We start from the raw sequence: 21,862 nt of genomic DNA, 5'->3' as shown, positions 1-21,862 counted from the left end.
GGAAGTTACTCAGCCAGTGTCCAGCAATAGTTTAGGACTCATTGAACCGAGGACCAACCCCTGCTGTTGAGGCCACAGTGACATGCAGAGTATTGTTAACTCTGAGTTTGCAGTGTGACCGTGTACTCTTGGCGCTGCAGCCTACCAATTGTGTGACCTTGGGCAGTGATTTAACTTTTTTGAGCCTCAGTTTCTTATTTGCAAAATGGGGGCAATAAACCCAACCTGGGTTACTAAATGACGTAAGTGAAGTGGCACGCACAGGAGCCAAAGATCCTCTGTACCCCTTTCCCCTTTCCTCAGGATTTACAGAATCACAGAAGATCTGGGGAGAGGGTGACCGTCATGCTACCCACAGCCCGTCCCACCAATCCAATTAGTGAAAGTAAAGATAGTTCTGAGGCCTCCCTTCTCTATCTGGTGTGGCCGGAAATCCTTAGAGGCAGCTGCTTGCAAACTCCTAAGTTCTGGCCTTAGCTTCCTGCAGGATTCGTTCCACGGCAGACAGGCCAAGACAAGCGTCTCTAAATCCTGCCTGGGTCCCTATCTCCCTAGCTCCCTCTTGGTCTCTCTATCCTTAACCCAAACAGAAGGCAGAGAGGGAGAGGAACCTTTATAATAGAAGGCACTTCAATGAATGGCACGATTACTCTGCAGAACCATTTGTGAAGTAACTATGTACTATTGTCAGGATGCGCCAGCTTTTTTTTTTTTTTTTTTTTTTGATGTAATGAGGCTTTGCTTTGAGTGGGTGCTTATGGAAAAAAAGGCAGTTATATGAGTGTGCATTTAAAGAAGAAGGGAATACTCTCCATCTCCTCTCCCCCTTCTCAAACCAATCTGCCTCCTCCCTGTCTCCCAAATGCAAAATCAGACACTAACCCGGAGCCCACCCTGGACCCCACCCTGGCCCCTGAGTGTATGCTTCTGCCTTCTCTGCCCTGCTTGGAATGTTTCTGGCATTAAAATGCAATTTTAAGAAATACTGGCTGTAGAGTCATTTGCTGTGAAATGCTAGAGTAAGAGTTCCTGTAAGGGGGGAAGGACCTTGAGGCCATGTTATTAACGTAAGGAAAGCCAGGGGTCCTCTGAGCAGGACGGCTCTCAGGCTGCATTCACCAGCACTGGATGCCAGAGCTGCCCCATCTTCCCCCGGGATGCCTCCTTGGATGTCTGCGGGCTCCCATCCTGGGGTGGGTGCCCTGCAGCCCGCCTTTGCCCTGCTCGAGTGGGGCTGCAGTGAGCTGAGATCCATATTCAGTATCAACTTCTTAAATATCATATTAGCTCTACATTAGGATAAATGAGGTACGTAGAAAAAGGGTAACAGAGCATTAGTCTCTGCCTCCACTTAGCATGCTGATTGCGTCCAGAGGAAACCCTCAAAGCAGACTCCAGACACCAATGAGAGAGCCTGGGGAGGCTCTTTCAAAATGGAAAATCAATCTGAAGATCCAGATGACGGAAGAGGGGGTAGCGAGGCTTGCCCTGTGGCTGGGCTGGGGGTGGGATCTGCCTGGGGGCCCCCCTGGATCCCAGAGGAAACTGTAGGGATCACCGAGGCAGCCTGACCTAGAGCTGATAGCAACAGCTGTGAATAATTACAGCTCTGTTTACTGAGCTTCTAGAAGGGACAGGTTGTCCCTCTGCAAACATCCTCATCTAATTCTCATTTTAGTGAGCAAGGGACTGAGGGCCAGAGAGAGAAGCTAGAGGGATTTTGAGCCTGGACTTGCCTGTCTGCACATCGTGTACTCTGGTTTTGCCAAGCTTAGGGTCCCGGGTGGGGTGGGAAGACCTGTGACGATCTGGCAAGGGTTTTGTGGATGTCATCCATTGGCTCTGGCTGGGGTTGGGCTTTGCAACCAGGTGGCTCCCAGCCTTAGCCATGGACTCATCGGAGCAAGACTGCCATTTCCTGTGAACCCAGAAGGTGCCATCGGCCAACTCAGAGCCACCTGCCTGCCGTCAGGTGTTTACCATGGTCACGGTGACTTTATTTAAGGGGGCAGCCGTGCCAGAGTCTGATTTCTGCATAGCTGAGGTGAAGGCGTTAGAGCTTATGAAAGAAGAATTTTGCCTTTGGGTGCCTGGGGCTTGAATCTACTTAGTTACCAGAACTTGAGCAAGTTAACCTCTCTCAGACTTGGTTTCTCATCTGTGAAAGTGGGTATAGTGGCCTATCTCATGGCGGGGGGGGGGGCAGGGTAAATGTGATAATCTAATTAAATGTAATATACTTAGCACAGTGCCCAATACATTACACTCAGAAACATTCATTCCTGTTATTTTAAGTATGGTGATAATTATTATTGAGAGTGAGGTCTCTAGATTTAGACTCACCTGAGTTCAACTCTTGGCCCTTCCACTTATTGGACGCACGGCCTTGGGAGTTGTTACCTCCTATTTCAGTTTGCTAATGCTGCCTTTTTGCAAAATACCAGAAATGGATTGGTTTTTATAAAAAGGGTTTATTTGGTCACAAAGTTACAGTCTTAAGGCCATAAAGTGTCCAAGGTAACGCATCAACAATAGGGTACTGTGCCGGTTTGAATGTATTATGTCCCCCAGAAAAAGCCATATTCTTTGATGCAATCTTGTGGGGCAGACAGAATAGTGGGGATTAAGTTAGAACGTTTGAATTAGGTTGTTTGCATGGAGATGCGCCCCACCTAACTGTGGATGATAACTGATGGGATATTTCCATGGAGGCGTGGCCCCACCCATTCAGGGTGGGCCTTGATCAGTGGAGCCATATGAACGTGCTGGCTCAAGGAGATGGAACTCAGTGCAGCTGTGAGTGACATTTTGAAGAGAAGCAAGCTTGCTAGAGAGGAACATCCTGGGAGGAAGCCATTTTGAAACCAGAATTTTGGAGCAGATGCCAGACACGTGCCTTCCCAGCTAACAGAGGTTTTCCGGATGCCATTGGCCATCCTCCAGTGAAGGTACCCAATTACTGATGTGTTACCTTGGACACTTTATGGCCTTAAGACTGTAACTGTGTAGCCAAATAAACCCCCTTTTTATAAAAGCCAATCCATCTCTGGTGTTTTGCATTCTGCAGCATTAGCAAACTAGAACAGGTACCTTCACTGGAGAAAAGCCAATGGCATCTGGAAAACCTCTGTTAGCTGGGAAGGCACGTGGCTGGCATCTGCTTGCTCCCAGGTTGTGTTTCAAAATGGCGTTCTCTAAAGTGTCAGCCTTCAACAGCTGTCTTCAAAATGTCTCTGTAAGCTGCAACACTGAGTTCCTTCTGTTTGTGCTCTTATATAGTGCTCTAGTGAACTAATCAAGGTCCATAATGAATGGGCGGGGCCATACCTCCATGGAAATATCTAATCAGAGCTATCACCTACTGTTGGATGGGTCACATCTCCATGGAAACAACCTAGTCCAAAGGTTCCAACCTAATCAACACTAATGCATCTGCCTCCACAAGATTGCATCAAAGATAACGGCATTTTGGGGGCCACAGTACGTCCAAACTGGCACACCTCCCAAGCAAGGCTGTTTTCTTACCTATAGAATGGGGAAAATAAAAGCACCTACCTTCTTCCAACAGCTGTTCAGAAGGATTGCATGTGCTAATCCATTTCATGTGCTCAGGATCTGGCTGGCACATAGAACATTTGTTCTGTATCCCTGTGCTCAGCTGTGAGTTTATCGATAGGTGGAAGAGGGGCCTGCTTTTGGGTGCACAGCAGGGAGGACACCAGTCCTGATGAAAGCCAGTTGGACTGGGGGTAGTTTTAAGCTGGCAGGTGAAATGGCAGGGACACATCCCAAAACTGGGGCATTTCACCACCCTGCACTGCCTCACGGGCCCAGACATTTCGGGGTGTCTCCCGAGGGTGGTGCCTGCCTGTTTGGGGGCACACCTGCAGGGCGTGTGGCCTCCGACATCAGTTCCTTCAGGACCGGGAGCCACTGGGGTGAGCTCTGCGTCTCTTGCTTGGCTCAGAACTTGCAGCAGCTAATTCCTCGGTGAATCGCTGAGTTGATCATATCCCAAGAGGCAAAGGCGCGCATCTGAGCTGATGTATAATCAAGTTCACACTTGCGTGGTACAGATAATTTGAACTAAAAGAGCCCAGAGGATGGCGCTGGAATGAGCAGGCAAAGCTTCCTGGAGGAGGTGATCTGAGCTGGGCCTTGAAGGGCGGAGTGGGGGAGCTTTCTGGGTGGGAGATGGCGTGAGCAGCAACAGGGGCATGGGGGGCTACATGGAGGGAGCAGAGGGGGGCTGATGGGTTCTGCTGGAGCAGAATGTGTGTGGTAGAGGTGAGACAGTGGTGGGCAGGAGTTTGAATTTGATACAGCAGACTAGAGAGGGGTGCCCACAATTTTAGAGGTGGGATGGCATCTTGGCAGTGCTTTAGTAGGGTGACCCAGTGGCTGCAAACGACATGGGTTGGGAGCATGGGGATGGGTGCAGAAGCCTGGAAAACAGACCCTTTCACTTGTGCACCCAGGCCTGAGAATAACCCAGGGCCCAGCAGAGCCACCCTGGGTTTCTTGTCTGGCTCCTGCCCCTGGGAAGTACCCAGTCTGCATGGTGCTGCCCAGCAGTGCCCTCACGTCATCTCATTGTGTCGCGTAATGAGTCATTCTGAGAGGCTTTTGTGCAAGCAAATAGAATATTTATCCAGGTCCCAGGAACCTGGGGACACCTTGGAAGCATAAGACAGCTTTGAAGTGGAGCCAAATGAAGTCCTTAAGCTTTTGACAATAGGGCAAAAATCAGAGCCTGTTGATTCCGAGGGCAGAATATTTTCAGTGTGGGTAAACTTTCAGCAAGAAGCTTTTAACAGTAAACCTGCCCTGAGCACACCATCCTTTTTCTCACTCTCACCAGGTAGAGCTGTGTGCCCAGGGCTAAGGGGGATAGGGAGGGAGATGGGGAGTGGAAGGCAGGGGCCCTGGGTCCCAGCCTGTAGGGCCACAGGCCCACTGTGTGACAGATAAGGAACCCCGTGTTAGACTTACACACCATAGCTTATCTAATCCTTTCACTACCCTGGGAAACTATTTATTGATGAGGAAATCAAGGCTTTACTTGCTGGTAGTCACACTGTTCTATTTTGCTAATGCTGCAGAATGCAAAACACCAGAGATGGATAGGCTTTTATAAAACGGGGGTTTATTTCACTACACAGTTACAGTCTTAAGGCCACAAAACGTCCAAGGTAACACCTCAGCAATCGAGTACGTTCACCGGAGGATGGCCAATGGCGTCTGGAAAACCTCTGCCAGCTAGGAAGGCAGCTGGCGTCTGCTCCAAAGCTCCGGCCTCAAAACGGCTTTCTCCCAGGACGTTCCTTTCCAGCAAACTTGCTTCTCTTCAAAACATCACTCCCAGCTGCCCTCCGTTTCCTCCCCCCCCCTCCCCGAGTCAGCTCATTTATATAGCTCCACCGATCAAGGCCCACCCTGAATGGGTGGGGCCATGCCTCCGTGGGAACATCTCATCAAAATCATCACCCACAGCTGGGTGGGGCACATTCCAAGCAAATCTCTGCCCCACAAGACCACAAAGATAATGGCATTTGGGGGACAAAATACATTCAAACCGGCACACACACAGTAGGGTGGCAGGAGGCTGTGCTGCAGATCAAGGAAGGACTTGTGGCCCAGGATGGCAGAGCTGTCGGCAGAAAGGCCTCAGTGGGCGGCTCCCTCAGGGATTGCCCCTGCTGCAAAGAGCCTCCTCGGCCAAGGCCATGCCCTTCCTGGGGCAGCCCACATCCGGGAACTGATGGATGTGAATATAAAGACCAAGCCCTCTCGGTCCCACTTGGCACAACGCTGAAGGTCATCCCGGCCTCAGAGTGGTCAGCTGAGGCTGTCGCTGGGCCTGCGTTGCAGCTCTGCATCTCCCAGCCACTGTTGCTTCCTTCTTTACTCTTTACAGGCGTCGAAGCGAGGGCATCCCAGAAAAATAGCCTGTACCACTGAACTCCATCTCAGAGTCTGCTTCCCGGGAAACCCAACCTGGGAATTACGGTGAGAAAATGCTGAAGCTAGGAGCCAGTTATTCCTTCTCTCTTGGCCCCAGTTCCTTCACCTGCAAAATGGAAAGGATGGGAAAGATCAACCAGTTCCCAACGTGTGGCCCATGGAACCCTGAGGAACCTCAGGAAGTCTGTGAGGTCAAAACTATTTCACAAACATACTAAGATGTTATTTGCTGTTTCTATTGTGTTGACATTTGCACTGATGGTGCCAAAGAAATTGTGCCTTAGCAGTGGCTTCAAGCCGTATGGGTCTCATTGTGTTCTTTACCACCTTGCACTCGCAGCTAAAATACAAAGTTTCACTTAAGAATGTCCTTGATGAAGCAATAAAAATTATTGATTTTATGAAATCTCGCCCCTTGAGTACATATCTTTCTACTATTCTGAGTGGTGAAATGGGAAGTCCGCACACACAAATACCCAGGTTGTCTTGAGAAAAAGTACACGAGTGATTGAGTTGTAAGCAGAACTAGCTGCTTTTTTCATGAAGCATCATTTTCACTTGAAAGAACAACTGACAGACAAGCTATGGCACATATTTTCTTGGAAATGCACAAAGTGAGCCTGTCACCCCAACTAAAACAGCTCACAGTTGTTTTGTTACCAATGATACAATTTAAGCTTTTAAGTGAAAATGAGAATTTTGGAAAATTTGTATCCACCACCAGGAGCTTGACAGAAAAGCTAAAGACTTTTCTGATGAGCTTCGTGGAAATATTAACAAATCTGAGTTTTTGATATCGTAGTAACCAAGTGTGTCAGCATTTGGAAGATCTGCATAATTCAGGGAGCCAGCATATTCCAAATGACCCTTGCATGACATTATAAAGCTCAGCTCTGGTGAAGGATGCATTCAAAGTGCTAGGCAGACAAAGTATGAAAAAGTCATTAATATGGTTTCAGATTCCACGTTGCAAAAATCTATCCCTTGCTGCATTTGAAGTACTATTAAAGAAGAATATCCATAATGATTTGCAAAGGCTATTAAAATACCCCTACCTGTCCAACTACATATCTGTGGTTGTGAGAACCACTGCACTAAATCAGATGTACTAGATGCTGGCTGTCGGGAGGGCTGTTGACACAGATCCTAAGTCTGTCTGGACTCAGCTTGAAGAGTGAGTCCATTGGGTAGTAATATTTGCTGTGCCCTAAAAGGGGGTGTCGTGGTGTGTGTGTGTCACTGTTACCATCCCTGTATCATCTCTAGAGGCCCCTCCAGCTTTGCTGCTCTCTGACTCTATGATTCTCAGAACATTCTTGAAGGACTGGTTAATAGCACAAGAAGCACCTGCACAGTCCCAGCTAGGGACAACAACCTTTGTAGGAAGACTGGCCATGAGAAAAATGATGAGGGAGTTAATTTTTTTTTGGTTATTATTCCAATTTCTCTTTTCTGCAATATCTCTCCTATCTACAAATTCAGGGTCTGGACGTGTTTTGTAACCCTCACTTAAATCCCATTTTATGAAAGGATGTGAAAAATTCATTCCTGTTGAAGAGTGTGTAACTTATCAGGCTGTATACACTAGCCTTCCTGAGAGATTAAACTTTTGTTGCAAGACCAAGTCTTAAGTCAGTAAATTTCAAAATGCTTAAAGGCCATGCTCTCTGTTTTTAAATATAAAGAAGTCTCAGCTGTCCCATTTTGATATGTGGGGTGGAGTGTCCTGTGTACCCCAATTTGTACATGTTTTTGGTCTTAATCCACATCTGGTGGATGTGGACCAACTGTAAATCAGATTTCTTCAAGGTGTTACTTCAGTTAAGGTGTGGCCCCACTGCATCAGGTTGGGCTTCACTCTGGATTACTGGAGTCCTTCATAAGTGGATGGAGAGAGAAGCCACGGGGAGCACCCAGAAGCCGAAGGCAATGGAATTCGGGAGAGAAAGGAGAAGATGCCGCTATTTGCATTGCCATGTGATGTAAAAGCCAAGGGCCGAGGATCTCCAGCAGTCAGCTCCTGAGTGCCACAATCTTTGGGGAGAAAGCATTGCCTTGCTGATGGCTCAATTTTGGAGTTTTCCTTACCTCAAAACCATAAACCTATAAATTCCCATTGTTTAAGTGAACCCATTGTATGGTGTTGTATTAGCAGCCAGAAACTAAAACAATATGGCTCCCTCAAGAGGCTTTCCCCCTACTGTGAACACCTACAGTCTGGGTGAGAATTATAGTAATATGGTCTGAATATTCCTGCCGGTCAAGAAAACCTTAAAAAAATTTTTTTTCACTTAAGTCTGTCTTGTGAAAACATTTTTGTATTTTCTGAATATGAAATTATAACACCGATTATGTTCTTTCAAACTCTTTCTTCTCCAGCCCCTCATTTGATACTCCAAATAGCCTAAAAAATGGATAGGCTCCTCTTCCCACACAACCCTCAGGTGTGTATCCCTGTCTCACGTTGTGACAAATTGTATTTTCCAAGATGCCATCAGTAAAATCTCCCATCCCACAAGTGCTTGTAGCGATATAACGTTGACACTCCTCTCATTGAGGGGTGGGTCTGTATCCTCCCCAGATGAATCTGGGTGACCTGTGACATGAAGAAGTGACACTATGTAAATTCTGATGTCATAAAAAGTGATCCAGCACCCTCCTGGTCCTCTTGGGACATTCATTCTTGGAGGTCAGTCACCATGCAGCAAGCCCAGGACAGCAGACTCAGCTGGAGGTCCTAGTGACAGCCACCATCCAACACCAATCATGTGAGCCAATGAGCCTTGACAGTCCCTGGCTGCCGACGCTTACCAGTGGAGGCCACAGAGTTGAGCCGTCCCCACCGAGTCCTGCCCAAATTGCAGGTCCATGAGCAAAATAAATGATTGTTATATTAAGCCTCTATGTCTTGGGGTGGGTTGTCATGCAGTAATAATGACTAAAACAAAAGTTTAAAATTGATAAGAGACTAGATCAGTGGCAGATGATGGAGGAGATATGTTTTGGAAGAAACCTTCCCCCATCTGTATTTCACCCCTGACCACTGTGGTTCACAATGCAATTGGGGAGAGATTTGACTTTGGTCCATTTCTCCATTTCCCCTTTCCAATGTCTGTTATTAATCAAATCCATATGAGTTTTGTTTTTAAAGGACTTTGAATAAGTAACATTACCTATCTAGGCTTCATTATCATCTCAAATGGGAAGGATGGACTAAATCTCCAAGCTCCTTTCCAGCTCTGACCTCCTCTTTCTCCATTTTATTTTCCCCATGTTTCTCCTTTTTTCAAATTCAACAATGAAAATTGTAAACTCAACAAAATCTTCAGATCTCTGCTAGTATCTAATCCACTTGGGGCAGATAAACTGCAGGAATAGCTTTATTTGGCTCTGTGAATTTGACAAGCATGTTTGCACACCGCATGGTGTTTTGTCTACATTTTCTCACTTTCTGATGCCAGGAATCCCACTGACAACTCAGCGTTCCAAGGACAACAACCATTTGTCCCCTTAATTCTTTCATTTTTTTTTCCCAGCCTTTCAACTGAAATATTTATGAATATATTTTTCTTAAAAAGCTCAACCAAAATGAGGTACACATTTTTCCCCCCAAGAAACCTCCAGTTTCAATAGATTCATACAGATGGTTTGACATATAGCTTAAGAGCTATGTGCTAAGTTTGCATACTAGAAGACAGGCAGCTGACAGACCAAGAGGGGACAATCCAGTTTGGTACTGTCAACTCAACCAAAATTTGGAGAAGAAGACATACCACTGTATATCTCTACCCCAACTAAGTTGCTTGACTGTTTTACCCCTAGGCGAGTGGGTAGGGTTACTAAATTAGAACATTCCTTCCAATTTCCATACTTCAGGGAAAAGAGCCTTATGGATCCTGGTAACCAGAGTGGTGTGATGTTGAAAACCTGGGATGTGAAATCATCTGCCTTCAAGCCACTGGGGACCCAGAGAAAGAACTTCAGTGGTTGGAGATTAGGGAAAAACTCAGCAACTATTAGGATGGTTGATGACTAGACAATTGCTGAGTATTTAAAGTGTTTTATTTATATACATTGCATACAAGTTGCCTCTTTCTTTTTGATATCTGAATGCTTATAAATTGTTCATTAATAAATACTGGCAATGTATATTTTTTATCTGGTTATGGTTACCTGGTAGTTTATAAGATCTTTAAAAGATGCCTATCATGGCTGTTTTATACATGCATTTATGTCTCTGATATATGATAAAAATAAGAAATAAGTAAACTATAAAAATAGATAATTATGAAACTTTATATAATTTGGAAATATGTATTCTGGAATATAATATAATCTGGAGAGAAAAGATAGAACAGAGGTTCATTAAAAGGCACACTCTTAAGCCCTTGGGTTCCCTTAAAATGATGCTAATTAAACTGGATCTGTATTTTTCTAATTGAAAAATTTAACCCATTTTTGCTTATTGTTGTAACTAATACATTTGGTTTTACTTTTAAAATATTATTCAATGCATTCTGTCATTTACATTTCATTTTTTTGCCTTATGAACTATGTTTTCTTGGGCATGACTTTTAACGAGTACACCTGTCTATTCAAAAGGAGAAAAATAAATGTGTATATTTGCTATTTGCTTGAAGAAATGTGATCAAGTTGCAAGGAAATGTCAAGGAGTGGCTATGTGCACCGTCTGGCAAGGTCATCAGGCAGCGAAGATGGCTGGGCAGCATGTGGCTCCTCTTGGTGGTGGTTGGGCCCCTGGGCACTGCTACTCAGACTTTGGTCCTGTGGAAATGTCCCCAGCCCACTGTAGGGGGTGCCTCCCTCATAAGCCCCCCAAAAGCCCATGAGCCCTGTGCCCTGGAGCCTGAGGCTGGCCTCACTCTGCAGGATGCAGGATAGATTCTGGAGTCTCCCGGACTCTGAGCTATGGTGACAGATTGCTGTTGGAGGCCAGTGCCATTGCTGCCCTGATTTCTTCTCCTTCTGAAAGCTGAAGCTCGTATGTCTGTTCAGTTTTCTATTTTTTTTAAATATCCATTTTTTTAATTTTGAAATAAATTCAAAGTTATATGAACAGTTGCAAAAACAATACTAGCCCCATACACGGAATTCCATCATACCCTGACCCCCCCTCCCCCGGTAGCTCAATCCACCAACTTTAACTTGCTGTCACATTGCTATTTCTTTCCCTCGCTCCCTCCCTCCCTCCCTATCATCCATCATCTATTGCTCTGTCGTCTGAACATATGAGAGTTAGCTGCACACATCCTTGAGCATTCACTATAATTCACGTATACACTTCCCATGAATAAGAACATTCTTTCATGCAATCCCATTAAGCGCAGCTAAGAAGTACAATAGATTCAACAATGATAAAAAGCTCACATTCTATATTTCCCTTTCCTTATGTCTCAACTGTGTCCCTTTGAGCCACCTGTCCTCTATCCTCCTGTCCCATTCAAGTTCATCCTTAGCATTCAATTGTCATCTAAACTGTCATTTTTTTTTTTCAGTTGTGGAAACATATACAGCCTAAATCTTCCCATTCCATTCCCTCCCTAGCCTTTCATTAGTGGGATTAATCACGTTTAGAATGTTGTAATGCTCTTTCCCACCATCCATTACTAGAGATTTCCCTTCACCCCAAACAGCAACCCTACACTCATTTCTTAACTCCCCATTGCCCCTTCCCCCATTTCTCTTAACCCAAACTCTACTTTTCATCTTTATGGTTATATTCTCTGATAATTTCTTTGTGTTTACTGTGGGGCTTAAAATTAACCTCTTAAATCCATATCAATCTTGTTTTTCTTTGATACCACCTTCACTTCAATAGGACACATAAACTATGTTCCTATACTCCTTCATTCCCCCACCTTTATATAGTTGTCTAAAATTACATATTTTACATTGAATTCAAAACCACTGATTTGTCCTTAGAGTTTGTGTATTTTATATCATGTAGGAAGTGACTAGTGGAATTGCAGTTCAAAAATTATTGACTTCTATTTGTATTCCAGTGTGGCTGGAGAATGTGCTTTGAGTATATTCAATGCTTTTTTTTTTTAATTTCTTGAGGCTTGTTTTATGTCCCAGCTTATGGTCCCTTCTCGAGAAAGATCTGTGATCACTAGAGAAAAGTGAGTGTCCTGGTGATTTGGGATGTAAGGTACTATATATGTCTGTTAAAATTCTCTATGTCTCTTTCTCCTTTCCCTGTCTTTCCTCCAGCAGGGCTCCCCTCAGAATCTGAAGTAGGGCAGGTCTTTCATTGGCAAAGTCTCTCAGCATTTGTTTGTCTGTGAAAAATTTAAGCTCTCCCTCAAATTTGAAGGAGAGTTTTGCTGGATAAAGTATTCTTGGTTGGAAATTTTTCTCTCTCAGAGTTTTAAATATGTCATGACACTGCCTTCTCGCCTCCATGGTTGCTGCTGAGTAGTCACTACTTAGTCTTATGTTGTTTCCTTTGTGTGTGGTGAATTGCTTTTCTCTTCTGCTTTCAGAACTTGCTCCTTCTCTTCAGTGTTTGACAGTCTGATCAGAATATGTCTTGGAGTGGGTTTATTTGGATTTATTCTATTTGGAGTTCGCTGGGCATTTATGCTTTGTGTATTTATATTGTGTAGAAGGTTTGGGAAGTTTTCCCCAACAATTTCTTTGAATACTCTTTCTAGACCTTTACCCTTCTCTTCCCCTTCTGGAACACCAATGAGTCTTAAGTTTGGACGTTTTATTTTATCTATCGTATCCCTGAGATCCATTTCGATTTTTTTGACTTTTTTCTCCATTCTTTCTTTTGTTCTTTCATTTTCTGTCCTTTGGGCTTCTAGGACACTGAGATGTTGTCTGGCTTTCTCTAGTCTTGTATTGTGAATATCCAGAGTCTTTTTAATTTGGCCAACAGTTTCTTTTATTTCCATAAGATCTTCTATTTTTTTATTTACTCTTGCTATGTCTTCTTTATGCTCTTCTAGGGTCTTCTTTATGTCGCTTATATCCTGGGTCATGGTCTTCTTGATGTCCTTTAAATCCTTTGCCATGTTTTCGTTCCTTGATTGTAGATCTTTGATTAATTTTGCGAGGTATACTGTATCTTCCGATATTTTGGTTTGTGTGTTTGGAGTTGGATTCTCCATATCTTCTGGTTTTATCATATGCATTAAGATTTTCTGTTGTTTTTGGCCTCTTGGCATTTGTTTTGCTTGATAGGGCTCTTTCAAGTTGTAAAGAAAAAGGCATATCGATCTAATTTTTCAGGAACACAGTTTGGTGACGTACACTTTCTATAACTAACCAGCAGATGGCGTCTGTGAGTCACCTATATCCCTCGAGTCAGTTCTCAACCTTTTTTCCACTTTGTGTGGGGAAATGATTCTTGTGGGTTCAGTTGGAGAACTCAGTTTGGGTGTGTTGCTGGAGCTGTCTGCCCTGAATGTGGGGCGTGTGTACGGATAGCCAGGGAGGAAGGGCAGTTCTAATGTTCAAATCCCCCAGGATCCTGGAGATTCAAGGCCACCGCAAAAGTCTAAGCCTTCATTTCAGTTCAGCCCCAGCCTCTCTCTCTCGCTGATCCATAAATCACTGGACTTGGCGTAGCATCCCTGGGTTCTCCGAGCGGATCCCCCCTCCCAGCCATGCTCCTCCAGTAGCTCAGCGAAGGGAAGGCTGTGCTACGTCATCAGTGCACGCCATCCCACAAGGGAAGCCCCGGGCCACCGGGCCGTGCGGCGGCGCACTCTCAGCCCGAAGCAAAAATGGCCGAGTGGGGCATCTCAGCCCCCTCCTCCTCGCACTGTTCCTCCTTCCCAGCTCCGGGACAACTGGCGGGGCTTTGGGCTGTGGGCATGGCCCCGGGCAGGAGTTTATCCAGCCCTCCGGGGGCTAGCTGCAAGCCGCAGGGTTTCCTTCTGCTTCCGGCTCTCCCCTCCATTCCCCCGGACCCAAGGGTGTCTGCTGTGGGCTATCTTCCTGGCCAGACACCGAGAGGCCAGCCCAGCCCCCTCTTGCTGTGTTTTTCTGCGTGGTTCCCACAATTGCTACTGGAGCCGCTTCTTTTTTTTTTTTTAAAAACAGCCAGCTGGTCTCCATATGCTGAACCCTGGCTTCCCCAGCCTGCTGCACGGCTGCAGGTCTTCCAGCCAGCTTACTCACTCATTTCAGAATGCCGACTCCCATTTTCACCAAGTATACGGCCCCTCTGGAGCTAGGAGCCCTCATCCAGTTGGTGCATCACTGTAACCGGTACTCTAGGTCACTTTCTGGCTTTTAGTTAGTGTTTTTCATGGAGGCATTTTTTTCGCCCTGTCTCAGCTAGCCACCATCTTAGTTCCCCCTAGTTTTCTATTTTTGAACAGAAGAGTCAGCCTGGGCAGTGCTTGCTTGTGATTCCAGGATGCAGTAAACCTCAAGCATGATTTCGTTGCATCAGATTCAAACTGGAGGTGTTGGTAGTTGTGATTGCTTTGAATCATGAGTTTAAATATCATGTGCCTGGGTCTTTTTTCTCCCCCCCCCCCCGCCCCCAGCAAGATCAGTCACAGAGCAGATGAGAATCGCTTGAGATGGGTTTTTGCTTAATTCAAAACCTAGTGCTGGCTTTCTGGTTCATCACAGATCAGTTTCTACCTAGCTTCAGAATATAGATCCTGCACCAAATAAACATCTCTTTCATGGGTCTCTCACAGAAGTTGAAGTGTTAAAATACAGTCAATATTGTCCTTTACCCTTTGACCTGGTTTGCCTTAATCCTAACCAGATCTACTTCATTCGTATCTCTAATTGAAGTCTGAGCTGTTTTTCAGCATTTTTTCAACAGCTGCTGTATGAGGTAATACTGACATTCATAGCTGCCGAGTTCTAGCTCTGAGTCTCAGGAGTCACACAGATACCTAGAGTTCCATAGACGGACCTGGTTATACACAAAGAGCTTGGCATCTCAAAGTTTTAGAGATAGCCATTATAACTCAGGAATAGATGTAACTGCAGTAAGAGCTTACAATCTAGGGACCATTACAATAAGCCTTCTCCTGATAAGCTGTGCTCTAAGATTTAATTCTCAGAGTTTACACATTATAGTTAGCCCATTTCAATGAAGCATAATGTTTGTCTTTTCATTTCAGGTGTACTTCACTCAAAATGCTGTCCTCCAGATCCATTCATCTAGTTGCGTGTCTCACTACTTCATTCCTTCGTGAAGCTGCTCAATATTCTATTGTATGCATACACCACAGTTCACCATTCAGTTCATCAGTTGACATGCCCTTAGGCCACCTCCATCTCTTGCAAATCATGAATACTGCCGCCAGAAACACCAGTGTGCAAATGTCCATTCATGTCCCTGCTCTCAGATCTTCCAAGTACATAACCCATAATGAGGTTGCAGGACCTTATGGTCCCCACATACTCAGCTTCTTGTGGAACCACCACAGTGTTCTCCAGGTAGGCTATACCATTCTACTTTCCCACCAACAGTGAACAGGTACATCCCTTTCTCCATGTTTCCTCCAGCACTTGTATCCCTCTGTTTATGTTTTTCCCTGAATTTTTATAGAGATATATTCACATACCATACAATCATGCACGGTGTACAACCAATTGTTCACAGTATCATCATACAGTTGTGCATTCATCACCAGTGCAATAACTTTTGACTCCTCTTTTTGAAATGAGGAATAGTTCATCATGAATTTTTGCCCTCCCCTGCTTACCTTTATAGGCCATACCAATATAATTCACGCACATTACAAGATACATGTTTTTATTAATATTGACTTTTTTTTTTTTACAATTTGTATCCTGACTTTCAGGGATCCCTGTTGACTTGGGCATTTATTTAGTTACCATTTATGCCAATTAGTTAGATGATTCTCTGGTTAACAGTGTCAAAGCTTGCTTTTATACTTCTCTGCTCTTGAGTCCTTACTTTTGATTCATGTTAGGTTTCAGGATTATAACTTTGGTTAAAGTTTTCAGCATTTGGGTTCGGCCAAGAATTTTGGGGGCACAGATATCCCCCTCCATACTCTGCAAACATTGCTTTATTTTATTCTCTGTTTATATCGGTAGAAACTGGGGTCTATTTAATTTTGATTCTTTTTTAAAGTGACGTGTCATTATATTTTACTTTTGGCTTAGATTCTTGTAGCATTTTTCTCCAACTTTGATATTGAAAGATGTCCCTAAAATATGTCTATTTTGGTCTCTTAAAACAGTGAGTCTTTTTGATTTGGATGCTCAGATTTGTTTTTAATCTCAGGAAAATTGTCTCCTACTAAATAAGTGATTCTTGTTTTTCCTTCATTTATTCTGGAATATTCTTTGGATTAACAATATTCCTAAAGATTAGATATTGGATTGTTAACTTCCTGTGTTTCATCTTCTCTCTTAACATCATATCTTTGTGTACCTGTCACCCGCTTCCCCTCAGTCTTACTCAATTCACCTAGTTAATAATCTCCATTCCCCATGTTGATTTTTACTTTTTAGTGCATCCAACATGGATTTTAATTCTGCTGCTTTTTTAAAACTGCCTTGCACTCTCTTCTTATCTCTGCCAGCTCCTTTTTCATCTGAGCCTACATTTCTGATTTTTCATTTCATCATTCAAGACCTACTTTTTGAAGCTTTTCTTAATTTAAAAAAATTTTAGAACACAAAACAGATGCAGTCTACACATTTCTTCTGTTTTCTGTGATCAGTCCACATCCCAGGTAAGCGTTCCCTCTGTATATCTAAGGCAAAGGTTTTCAGGTTTGTTAATTATTATGCTTTTAAATTTGTGTTTATTAATTATTATAGTTATGATATTTTTATAGACCGTGTTGGATTCCTTTTTTTTTCTGTATATACTCATCCTTGAGCAAAGAGATTTTTTTTTTCCAGGTTCAGTGTTTGCGAGCTGATCAGTGTACATATTCTCTTTTATTCCCCTATAGGCTGCCCCTGATCTGCCAGAATTCTCCTCTTGGATCTTAGGCTGGGAGGCAAATTGATGTGCACAGCCCCTAGTCACATTTCTGATGAATGGAAAACATTTATCTCGTTCAGCTCTTCACAACTAACAGAATTTTATCTTGCTCCCATTAGCTGGTCCCTTAAGTGAGAGAAAGTGATTGTATTCCCAGATAATTAAAAAACATCCAGTTCTTCTGCTTCCAGTAGCAGCCCACAGAGTACTTTGTTCTCTGTGTTCCCATCCATGAATAAACTTTCCCAGGCATGTCTCATTTTTGGCAGTGTTGTGTTTTGGGGAGTTGTTTTCTCTTTAAGACAGCATTTCCCAAAGTGTATTTTGTAGAAGGGCATAGAAATCCTGAGGTGGGATGATAGAAAAGGTAATAATTTAATCAACCAGTTAATTACTGAATATGAAAAAGGGTTCAGTGGCCAAAAATGTTTGGAAATATTGGGTTCATTAAAGCTAAATTGGCTGTTTTTTTTTAAGTGCAGTGAATTATTCTGGAACCTACTGGTTGTGAGTGGGGAAACCCAAAGTCAAATCCAACTGAAAACAGAAATATATCACAAGGACAGCCCCTGAGAACAACAGTACAGCTGGGCTTCCAAAAGGGCTTAGACCTGGACTTACAGGCTACCAGATGCTGTCTCCATCCCTGCTCCTTACTGTGCATCTGCTTCAGTCTTCTTCTCTCCCTCATCCTGATCTCTCTCCCCTCACCAGATGCCACGCTGGGAAATGTAGTGACTACAAGATTCAGAGCTTTATATTCCACAGCTTCAGCCACTAGAAATACACGGACTTTCTCAGTTTCCTTCCACATTCCCAGGAAACCATTCTTTGTGGCCTAATTAGAATCAATTATCCTTCCTTGGACCAATCAAACGTGGCCAGTAGGTGGGGTCTGGGGAAGAGACCATGATTGGCCAAGCTTCAGTCAGGTGCTTACTCATGGGCCAATCAGTGGTAACCAGGAGTGCCACTTATTACGTTGAATAAAATGGCGGCTCCCTCAGTAACTTGCTGTTTTGGTGTCCTGGCTGCTAAAGCAAATATCAGGAATGGCTTGGCTTAAACAATGGGGATTTGAGGCTCATTGTTTTAAAACTAGAAGTACAAAATTAAAGCAGCATCAAGATGATACTTTCTCCCAGAAGACTGTGGCATTCTGGGACTGGCTGCTGGTGATCTTTGGTCCTCAGCTTTTCTGCTACGTGGCAATGCACCTTGCTGTCTCTCGTGGCCTCTCCTTTCCTTCCAGGTTCTGTTGACTTCCAGGTTCTGGCCTCTCCATCTGGCTTTCTCTTTCTCTCACTCAGTGATCTTCCCTATAAGGCCTTCAGTAATTAGATTAAGACCCATCCTGATTCAGTTGGGCCACACCTTCACTGAAGTAACCTCATCAAAAACTCCTATTTACAAGGGTTCACATCCACAGGAAAGGATTAAGGTCAAGAACATGTTTTTCTGGGGTACATAGCTCCAAACCACCACAGGCACAAATGGGCAAAATGGGAAGGTCATTTTCAGAAGAGCCAAGGGCACTGGACAGAGTGCCCCTTATATAGTTCACAGGTGATACAGATTTACAAAAGGGGTGTGTTATACGCAGCTTCTCCCCAGACATAGTCCATCACAGATATTTATTTTGGAGAAACATCTTGGGAACTGGTGTTGTGAGGAAAGCCTTTTTTTTTTTCCAGTTTCAGTTATTTCCTTATTACAAAATATAACATATATACAAAAAGGGTAATATCTTTCAAAGTATTATTTAACAAGTGGATATATAGGAAATTTCCAAAGTTATTATGAGTTATAGTACCATAGTTTCAGTTATTTCCTTATTGTGAAATATAACACATATACAAAAAGGTATAGCTTTCGAATTACAATTCAACAAGTAGCTATAAACAAACTTCGAAGGATACTACGGGTGGGAGTTCCACCACTTCAATTCTTTCCTTCTAACTATTCCAACTAAGAAAAAGAAAATTATATAAAGATTCAGCATGCATAATCTCTGTTAAATTCCATCTTGTCTGTTGCTGCCCCTTCTTCTAGTTCAATCACTTTCCTGATCATCATGGATATCTAGTCAGCAATGACCCCAACCTATCCATGCTGAAAAGGGGTGTCAACCTTATAAGCAAAGGGGACACATCTAGTTGATGTTCTTGAAGAGGCTATTGCTTCTGGGTTGGGACTTAGCTGGCAATGGAGCATTCGGAAGGATTTGAGTTTCTGATGAATAAACTTAGTGAGTGAAACTTTTAAAGTATGAGGAATGCCTGTTGGAAGTGGTGTTCTAAGGGACACAGAAAGAGAGGAAGAGAGGGTGGTGGGGGTGGATGTAGGAAAGCAGCCCAGCAATGGGTGGCTAAGGGAGCAGATCCTATATGTTACAGAGGGGCTTGCTGTTTGGTGGCTTTGGCCCTGGGTCTCTGAAGTAGGGGCTCATGGTGGTGGTGGGGGTGATGGTGAGAGCTTCTGCTGCCTCCCACCTGCCTTGCCAGATCTAACCTGGAATGGCCTATTGGTGTTTCCAAAATTCCAATTTCCTTATAAGATCTCTTCCATTTGGAGACAAGATTCCAGGACTCCCTTCCTACATAAGGATACACATGCCTGGTGGTACCTCTTGGCTCTGAATTATTCTTTCTCACTGACCCCATAAATAGTAGAAACAATTTGTAATCATCAGATTTACCATGTAGATATATGACTGCCATTTTTAATGATGAGATTTTAATGCAATCAAGTTTATCTGTGCCATTGTCCTTTTTTTAATAAGGCCAAGTAGATAGTGCATTATTTTAGTCTTATGGGCTTTGAGTAACTTGACTTGCAGGGATTTTCAGCTGAGCTGCGGTTAGCTGGGACCTGAGCTCAGGTCACAGAACCAGGCTTTTTTTCTGTTTTGAGCAAGTCAATGATAAACTCTCTCATCTGAAAGAGTTGGGAGCAGCTTGTTGAGGGGAGATAACCAGGAAACAAACAGACCAAGGTTTTCAAGTTTCTTTTCAGTTGTGCATTTTCCCTGGCTGCCAACTTCCAAGGCAACACAAGAAGGTGAACTGGTTCTGGTTAGAACAGGTGTCCCACTGTGTAGTGGGAAATCTGCCACCAAGGTGACCTGGGCAGAGCTCTGAGAAGCCCCCCAGGGTATGCCAAGCAGAGTTGGAAAGCCACTACTGTTCATAAAAGGCTTCAGGGGCAGGGCTTGGCTCAGATTGAGTTCAGAAGATGCTCAATCAATGTGAGCCATCCTCTTTCTTGTTCTGATGCTAACTCCTTCCTCAGAACTGCTGGTGTTTTATGTGCTTCTCTCTGGAATTCTTATTGCTCCTTAAATCTGTGTTATAATAATTCATATATATGACATCCCTCCTTCTATCTCCTTACTAGTCTTTAATGTACTCAACAGAAGGATTTATTAGTTTATCAAATACCCAGTCAGCACCCACATTTCCCAGATCATTTCTGAAATGTGTGTGTGTGTGTGTCTATGTGTGTGTGTGTTTTAGTTTGTTTGAATCAGGATCTAGTCAAAGCCCACCCATCATATGGCATTTTAATCTACATGTACTCCCATCATCTTTTTGTTTTTCTTGCAATTTATTTTGTTGAAGAAACTGGATCATTTGTGCTATACAATGTCTCACATTAGGGATTTTTGCAGTCTGCATCATTTAGTATTCACATTTAAACAGGATTTAATAAGTGTTTCTGACAGAAATACACATTAGCTCCCCTACAGTATCCCACCCAGACTCCTATGTCTGCTGGCACTGCAGCCCCTCCATTAGCACCTTCTCCAGTCCAGCTCATGCTTCTGTCTGGTTGAGGCCCCTTTACTCTAGCGGGGCCAGTCTGTGTGTTGTCCCCGTTCACTACTATCTCCTTTATAGAATCATAGACTTTCAAGGCACAAAAGGACCGTAGAGTCAATCTCTGATTCCTATGGCCCCCATCCACCTGGAGAGTCCCTCCTTTCACCTCTTCTTGCCCATAGTCATCACCTCTCTTACAACCAGTCTCAAATCCACCTGGGAACTCAGCATGAAAGACACGCAAGGGGTAGAATATTTGATTTGCAGCTCCTTGAGTAATTTAACCTCTCTGAGCCTCAATTTTTCCAACTGTATAACAGGAATGTTACAAGGATTGAACAGCAAAACAAAGTAAAGGAGACCAAAACATTCTTCCAGTTTCTTAGACCAAAAACTTTAGAGTTACTCCTTACTTCTCTCTTCCATACCCCATACCAGAAAAAAAGACCCTGCAGAGAAACTCAGCGTTGCAGGATTTGGTTAAGTCTCCTCTCTGAGTCTCTTTACATTTTTCTGAACATGATATGAGTTGCTAGCATCTATTAATCATGTATTCTTTATCTGGTAATGTGCCAGGCACCTTGTATCTAATAACTCATTAAACCTTGTAACAATCCTGTGAGGTAGGTATTATCATCACTCCCAGTTTTACAAAGGAAGCTGAAGCCCAGAAAAATTAAGTAACTTGCCCAAGGTTGCACAGCTATTAAGTGGTGGAGCTGAGGTTTGAACCCAGGTAGTCAGCTCCAGAGGCTTCTCAATCCTGGCTGCACAACTCAATCTCATGGGGAGTTATTAAAAAATATTGAATGTCAGACCCTGCACCAGACCAATAAAATCATAATCTCCAGTGGCTGGATCCAATCGTCAATACTTCTTAAAAGCAGTTGAAAAGAATATGGGAGTATTAAGTGTTCAAGGACCATGATGTATACAACCTACCTTCATGTGTTTAGAAAACAGATGGATGGATAGATGGATGGATGGACGGATGGATGGATAATAGAATGAGATGGCAAATGTGGCAAAATATTAAGAGTTGGTGGATGTGGTATCTGGGTATGTGGGTACCTGGGTGGCAGTTGTTAGAATTCTCTGTATGTGTTTT

General features: G+C 43.7%; 1 long non-coding RNA gene across 1 annotated transcript in view; it reads left to right on the top strand.

Annotated features, from left to right (window-relative positions):
- The first annotated feature begins 16,470 nt into the window (after window positions 1-16,470).
- LOC119517704 overlaps window positions 16,471-21,862 on the top strand; it is a 70,369-nt gene continuing 64,977 nt past the window's right edge. The window contains exon 1 of the long non-coding RNA XR_005213607.1: window positions 16,471-16,676. This is a non-coding gene — a long non-coding RNA (uncharacterized LOC119517704). The remainder of the gene's footprint in view (window positions 16,677-21,862) is intronic.

This window comes from Choloepus didactylus, chromosome 21 (assembly GCF_015220235.1).
Source record: "Choloepus didactylus isolate mChoDid1 chromosome 21, mChoDid1.pri, whole genome shotgun sequence".
NCBI lineage: Eukaryota > Metazoa > Chordata > Mammalia > Pilosa > Megalonychidae > Choloepus > Choloepus didactylus.
Note: the sequence above shows the minus strand (reverse complement) of the source record. Positions and strands in the feature narration are given on the sequence as shown.